The 8358-nt window shown below is 39.1% G+C and overlaps 1 pseudogene; it reads left to right on the top strand.

Annotated features, from left to right (window-relative positions):
- The first annotated feature begins 5281 nt into the window (after positions 1-5281).
- LOC119543813 lies at positions 5282-7274 on the top strand (annotated as a pseudogene).
- Positions 7275-8358: the final 1084 nt, after the last annotated feature.

The raw sequence follows: 8358 nt of genomic DNA, 5'->3' as shown, positions 1-8358 counted from the left end.
CTTTTCTGAAGAGGAAATTAAATGGCTCAAAAACATGAAAAAATGCACAACTTCACTGGCTATTAGGGAAATGCAAATCAAAACCACAATGAGATACCATCTCACACTTACCAGAATGGCCATTATCCAAAAAAACAGAATTACAGGTGCTGGAGAGGATGTGGAGAAAGAGGCACACTTATTCACTGTTGGTGGGAATGTAGAATGGTGCAACCACTCTGGAAGACAGTGTGGTGGTTCCTCAGGAAGCTAAGTATACATTTGCCTATGACCCAGCTATTCCATTACTAGGTATATACTCAAAGGAACTGAAAGTTAAGACACAAATGGACACTTGTAAACCGATGTTTATAGCGGCATTATTCACAATAGCCAAGAGATGGAAACAACCCAAATGTCCATCAATGGACAAGTGGATAAACAAACCATGCTACATACACATGGTGAAATATTCTGCAGCTGTAAGACAGAACAAAGACATGGAACATATAATAACATGGAAGAAACTTGAGGACATCATGTTGAATGAAGTTAGCCAGAAACAAAAGGACAAATACTGTATGGTCTCACTAATATAAACTAACATTAGTGAGCAAACTTTGAGAGTTAAAAGCTGAGAACACAGACTACCAGGAGATGATATAGGGAGATAGGGCATTTGATGCTGAAGGACCACAGAACATTCAGCAGGATTGATTGTATAGATCCAGAAATAGCATAATACTGTGTGATGGTAGCACAATATTTTAACTACACTGAACAAAGATGTCCCTGAGTAAAGCTGAAAGAGATGGGCTAGGGGCATGAATGACACCTGAGGAAAAGATAGAAAATCAAGACTGGGACTGTTTAACTTAGCAAAAACTGGAATGGTTAATGATTGTGACTAAATGTACAAATATAAAACTGTTCTTGCATGTGGGAGAACAAATGAATGTCAACCATGCAGAGTGTTGGAAAGGGGATGGTATTGGGGAAAAATATAATCAAAGCAAACTGCAGTCTATGGTCAACAGTAACACTGTAATATGCTTCCATTAAATGTAACATAGGCAATATACCAAAGCTAAATGTGTGTGAGGAGGGATATAAAGGAGGGATATGGGAGTCTTGCTAGTGATATTGTTGGCTGACCGTCCTGTTGTATTGTATGGTATTTCCTTTTCTTTTTATTATTGTTTTTATTATTCATTAAAAAAACCCTTTTTTCATAGTAATCAATATGTTCAAGTGCTGGCTGTGGTGATAAATGCACAACTTATGATGACACCATGAACAACTGATGGTACACTGTGGATAATTATATGGTTTGTGAATATAGCTCTATAAAATTGTATGGAAAAACATAAACAGGGATAAAAGTGCTGGAGAAAACATGGAGAGAAGGATGTATGTATTTAACGTCAATTAGGAGGTAGAATGGTATAGCCTTTCTGGAGGACAGTGGGGTGATTCCACACGAAGCTAAGTATGTGGGTGCCATAAGGTCCTGCAACCTCATTAGGGGGCATTTACTTGGAGGATGAGAGCAGGGACTGAATGGACGTTTGCACACTGGTGTTAATGGAGAGAATATGCATGATTTGCAATGGATGGAGGTGGCCTAAGAGTACAAACGACTGAAGAACAGAATGCTGAACTATTGTGTGTGCATACAATGGAATACCGAACAACTGCGAGATGGAGTGAAGCTGTGATATAGGCAAGTGAGGTGAATGGAACCAGTAGACAGCATTTTGAGTGAACTATGCCAGAAACAAAGGCAAACAATATAATGCCTCACCAATATGGACAAACTGCAATGTATAAACTCAGAATTGAACCTTAGAGCACAGCTTATCAGGGGAACACTTATTGTAATGGTTCCTGGATTGTAAGCTCTTACAGCAGGCACATCTATTCCTGAATTACAATAGCTATCTCTAGATTCTGAGATGCTGATCTCTTTGTGTATAACCTGATCGATCCCTGGAACTTTGGATATCTGTGTGACACCTGAAACTCAGAGCTAGAACTCGGCAGATGTGAATGTCAGTATTAGAACATATAGCAGCTGTTAAAAAAGCTGAAAAAGAGTCCAGACTCCACCTAGAGATATGGATGAAGCAGATGTGGTTAGGACTAGGGCAAATCAGTCCAAAGGGTAAAGGACAATACCCACTGCATTTTAAAACCTCAAATTCCATGTGAGACCAGGGGAAGAGATGGTTAGTTGGTCCAAAAGCTATATTTCCTAAACAATTTAACTAGTACAGTTTGTTCAAATATCATAATCACATGGAACTTTTAATAGGAAGTGAGACCTGGTTGGTTTGCATAGGTTAGTGTGGATTAGTGACATATCCAAAAGTAATTTGGACAGAGAAAAAAAACATACATGCAGGGCCTCCCTGAGTAGCTGGGGGAAATGTAGAGGTGTTGGGCTCCCTCACCTGGATTGTTGCTGATGTTCTCACAAACATTGAGGACTGACCATTTAATGTGCCAAGTCCTCTATCATGGCACTTGCCCTTATGAGGCTCGTTACTTCAAAGGAGAGGCTAAACCTGCTTATAATTTTGCATAAGAGTGTCCCCCAGAGTACCTCTCTGTTGCTCAGGTGTGGCCCTCTCTCTCTAACTAAGCCAACTTGGTGGGTGAACTCACTGCCCTAAGCCCTACATGGAATCTGACTCCCAGGGGTGTCAATCTCCCTAGCAAAATGGGATATGACTCCTGGAGATGAATCTAGACCTGGCATCGTGGGATTGAGAACATCTTCTTGACCAAAAAGGGGCTGCAACATGAAACGAAACAAAGTTTCAGTGGCTGAGAGATTCCAAATGGAGTTGAGTGGTCACTCTGGTAGGCATTCTTATGCACTATATAGATAACTCTTTTTAGGTTTTAGTGTGGTCAAATAGCTAGAAATAAATACCTGAAACTATAGAACTATAGCACAGTAGCCTTGATTCTTGAAGACAATTGTATAGCAATGCAGCTTACCAGGGGTGAGAGTGTGATTGTGAAAGCCTTGTGGATCTCAGTCCTTTTATCCCAGTGTATGGATGGATGAGTAGAAAAATGGGGACAAAAAAACTAAATGAAAAATAGGGTGGGAGGAAGGGATGATTTGGGTGTTCTTTTTTACTCTTACTTTTTATTCCTATTTTCACTTTTTCTGGTGCAAGGAAGATGTTCAAAATATAGATTGGGTGATGAATGCACAACTATATGATGGTACTGTGAACAATTGATTGCACACTTTGGATGATTGTATGGTATGGGAATATATCTCAAAATTGAATTAAAAATTTAAAAAAAAATTCCCCAGTTGAAAACCACTACTTTATGCCCGTTTCATAAAAAAAACACATTCCATCTCAAATCTTACATTAATGGTTACAAAGTCATAGCTCTCTCCATATCCAACCTATCTTTGAACTGCCAAATAAAAGAATTGGAATTGGGAGGCAGGGGGTGGAAAAGAGAGGGGGAATTTGATTTCTGATGACTTCAGGATCAGAATTATTTTCTTAGTTAGGTCAAGTTGATAGAAATCTGATAAACTAGATCAAGCTGGCAAATTCAACAAATCAAAATCCAAATAAAACTAGAACGACCAAGAGAAAAAGAGAGAAGTAGCCATTACTAAAATCAGAACTGAAAGAAGGAACATGTCTACCAATCTTACAGAAATAAAAAGGATTATAAAAGAATACTATGAACAACTTTCTGACAATTAATTAGATAACTTAGATGAAATTTACAAATTCCTAAAAAGGCACAACTACAGAAACTGACTAAAGAAGAACTAGAGCACCTGAACAGACCTATAACAACTAAAAAGATTGAATTAGAAATCAGAAAACTTCCCATACACACATTAAAAAAAAAAAAAGCCAAAGTCATGGCTTCATCAATGAATTCTATAAAACATTCAAAGAATGATATCATTTCTTCACAAGTGGCGAGAACACACTACCCAACTCATTCGATGAAGACATTATTATCCTTCTACCAAAACCAAAGACATCACAACAAAAGGAAACTACAAATTAATATTTATTATGAATATAAATGGAAAAGTTCTCAACAAAAAAACTTACAAACCAAAATACCAGAATTATACACTTTGGCCAAATGAGATTTATCCCAGGAATGCAAGTGTGGTTTAACATGCAAAAATCTATTAATGTAATGTACCATATCAACAGAATAAAGAACAAAAACCACATGATCATCTCAATAAATTCAGAAAAGCATTTGGCAAAATTCAGTACCATTTTATGATAAAAACATTTAACAAACTAGAAATACAAGGGAAGTCCCTCTACCTGATAAAGAGCATCTATGGAAAACTCACAGCTAACATCATATTTAATGGCAAAAGACTGCAAGTCCCCCCACCTAAGTCAGAAATAAAACATTGATGTCTGCTCTTACCACTCCTGTTCAGCATTGTACTGGGCAATTAGGCAACAAGAAGAAATAAAAGCCAAGCAGATTGGAAAGGAAGAAGTAAAAGCATCTCTATTCACAGATAACATAATCCGCACAGAAAATCCTAAGGAATCCACTAAAAACCTATTAGAAATAATACGAGTTCAGAAAGGTTGCAGGATCAATATACAAAAATCAAATTGTATTTCTACACACTTTCAATGAACAATCTGAAAATGAAATTAAGAAAACAATTCCATTTAGAACAACATCAAGAAAAATAAAGTATTTAGGAATAACTTTACCAAAAGAAGTGCAAAACCTACATTCTGAAACTACAAATATTATCAAAAGGAATTAAAGAAGACCTAAATAAATGGAAAGACAAGCTGTATTCATGAATTGGAGGACTTAATATTAAGATGTCTACACTTCCCAAATTGATCTATAGATTAAAAACTATCCCTATCAAACTTCAAGCTGGTGCCTGTGCCAGGCACGGGCGGAGCAGAACCCCCTTAGAGGCGGGGCAGTTTCCTGCCAATCACCATTTGTTTCCCACCTCCTCACCCCCCAACCTGGCGGTAGCCAGCTGCCACCAGGTAGGGGAGGTCGGGGAGGGGGCGATAAAATGGCGCAGGGGGCAGAGTAAGGTACAGTGGTTCGCCCAGGCTTCGGCCCAGCTTCTGGAGGTGAGCTCATCTATAATGAGGCTCAGAGACTTCAATCAAATTGCTGAGGAAAGTGGGCGTCAATCATTTTGACAAGTCCCCTGAAAGGAACAGCTAACAGGAGCTGAAACCATTTTCCATTTGGTCTGGTGGCAAAGGCAGAGATTGCTCCAGCAGCTCCACACAAGATGACGTGCTCACTAGTACCCTCTGAAAAGTCTTCTGGTACCTGTCTTTTGCCTAAAAACAATGCCCCGTTTTCACAGGGTTCCTTGGATGAAGATGAATTGGATGACTCCTTGCTGGAGCTTTCTGAAGGAGAAGAAGATGGTGGCCATTTCAGTTACACAGAGGAAGAGATTCAGGAGATCTTGAAGGATGATGACCCATCAACTGAGCACTTTTCTTGGGGAAGGGAATTGCTTAAAGATGACAGTCGACATGTTGAGAAGGGAGGGAGAGAGAATCAAATTCTGCTTGATGCTTCCCAAGAGAAAAATTCATTTCATAACTTGGAACCAGTATCTAAGACCCCTGGCCTCTTGAGACTCCCTTAACTAACTACAACAGTTGGTCACAACTCCTACTAAACCATTAAATAGACACTTTGCACTAAAGAAGACTATTATAAAAATAACTGTTGTTGCACCATTTAATCCAACAGTTTATGATGCTGTGCTTGACAAGGATAAGACAGATTCACCCAAAGATATCAAAAAACCCTCCTCCCTTGAGGAATATATGAGAGAAGATGGTCTTAGCCCAAATGAGAGCAAACTGCACTGAATCTGAAGGGATCAACACCACTAACTTTACCTGGGATGGGCCCCCATTCCAATCTTCTTTGAACAATAACTTTTAACAAACTGCATGTGATAAAAATACACCTCAGATATTGGACCATTCAGGGAGTCCTTCTAATACAGGCTTATCCTGGAGAAATGATGGATCACATAAATCAAGTTGTGAAATGAGGTTTCTGATTATTTCTAGTTTGTCAGACAAAGATGTTCTTGACAAGGATGCTGGGAAGATGAAAGCCAGTGTTCTAGTTTGCTAATGCTGCTAGAATGCAAAACACCAGAGATGGATTGGCTTTTATAAAAGGGAGTTTATTTGGTTACACAGTTACAGTCTTAAGGCCATAAAGTGTCCAAGGTAACACATCTGCAATCAAGTACCTTCACTGGAGGATGGCCAATGGTGTCCAGAAAACTTCTGTTAGCTGGGAAGGCACGTGGCTGGTGTCTGCTCCGGAGTTCTGGTTTCAAAATGGCTTTCTCCCAGGACGTTCCTCTCTAGGCTGCAGTTCCTCAAAAACGTCACTCTCAGTTGCTCTTGTGGCGTTTGTCCTCTCTTAGCTTCTCCAGAGCAAAAGTATACTTTCAACGGCCATCCTCAAACTGTCTCTCATCTGCAGCTACTCTCTCAGCTCCTGTGCATTCTTCAAAGTGTCCCTCTTGGCTGTAGCTCCTCTTCAAAATCACACTCACAGCTGCACTGAGTTTCTTCTGTTTGTTAGCTCATTTACATGGCTCCAGTGATTTAATTTAGACCCACCCTGAATGGGTGGGGTAACACCTCCATGGAAATTATCCAATCAGAGTAATCACCCATAGTTGGGTGGGGCGCATCTCCACAGAAACACTCAAAGAATTACAATCTAATTAACACTGATAGGTCTGCCCCACAAGATTACATCAAAGATAATGGTGTTTGGGGAGACATAATATATTCAAACCGGCACAGTCGATGAGAGAAGACTAGGCAAACCAAAACAAGGACTAATGTGCCAACGTTTTCACAGTCAATCTAAAACAGCAGAAGCAAATTTGTCTCAGGAGAGTCATTGCTCATATAAAAGACCTGGTGGACTCTAATCAAGGTCCCTTAGGGGAGCTATGTGCCTTGTTGGATCAAGTGCATCATACGCAGAACCAAAAATGGAAGCATCCTTTGGACCTCACCATGCGAAACTATGCCCAGTTCCTACAGAAACCTCTGCAAAGACACAGCCTTACTCACTGGATTGATAGGAACATGCGAAGCCACCATCGGTTCCAGCATCTTCCAGATTTCCCATACAGTCTATTTGTCTCATCCCATCAGCAGGGAAGGTCCTCACCCAGGGTCCTGTCCAAAGCAGCATCTCATTTTCTTCTGCTGTTTTGTGCTTTGTAGATTTTGGATTTCATTTTTCATAAGATTTTTATTTAAAGAACTTGTCACTATTTGGAAATGCCCATTGCTGAGTTGACTTTTTTTGGTATGAGCTCCCTCTTGTTTTTGGTATGAGGTACATGTTTGTTAAGCAATGTTTAGTTTGTTTTTTGTTTGTTTGTTTTTTAATTTAAATTGAAGATGGCTGCCTTCTAAAAGCCAGCATTGAGCCAAAACATCCAGTCTCAAGAAAAACACCCACTCTGTGCAGAGGTGAAGTGTACTTCTAATCTCCCTGCCCCAAAATCATCTTTCATTCTCTTATAAGGAAGAGATCCTTACTAGGCCACCACATAACAGTGTCAATTATTGCTGATGACTTGTGAACTGACACAAGTCATTTTTTACACTCCCTCTTTTTAATTTGTATTTCTGAATACTTGTCAGTATTTTAAAGTTGGCAATCCGGGCATTTGAAATAGAGTGGAGTAGGACAAAATTCCTGTCGAAAGGACAAATTAAAGTGTAAACCCACTCTCTTTCTGTACCTACTAGCTGCCTTTATTTTGTGGCTTTTCTTCATTCTTCATTAAACTTATTTTGCACACACACACACACAAAAGCCAAGGTGACTCCTTTGCATAAATTAACAAGCTGATCCAAATTTTAAACAGAAATTCAAGGGACCCCCAAATAGCAAAAACAAACTCAAAAAAGAAGAACATCAGAGGACTAACACTTTCCAATTTCAAAACCTACTAAAAAGCTACAGTAATCAAAACAGTGTGGTACTGGCATAAGCAATAGAATATTAATCAATAGACTCCAGAAATAAACTCTCTAACTTATGGTCAGTTGATTTTCAACAGGGTGAAAAATGACAGCACCAGTCCAACAGAGAAATAATGGTCTTTTAAGCAAATGATGCAGAGACAGCTGGATATCCACATGCAAAATAATGAAGATGGACTCCCCACCTCACACCATATGCAAAAACTAACTCAAAATGTATTAAAAACCTAAATGTAAGATCTGAAATTATTAAACTCTTATAAGAAAATATTGGAGTAAATATTTCTGATCTTGGATTAGTCAATGGTGTCTT

This window comes from Choloepus didactylus, chromosome 9, assembly GCF_015220235.1.
Source record: "Choloepus didactylus isolate mChoDid1 chromosome 9, mChoDid1.pri, whole genome shotgun sequence".
Lineage (NCBI taxonomy): Eukaryota > Metazoa > Chordata > Mammalia > Pilosa > Megalonychidae > Choloepus > Choloepus didactylus.
The sequence above is the reverse complement of the archived record's forward strand: the minus strand, read 5'-3'. Positions and strand labels throughout refer to the sequence as shown.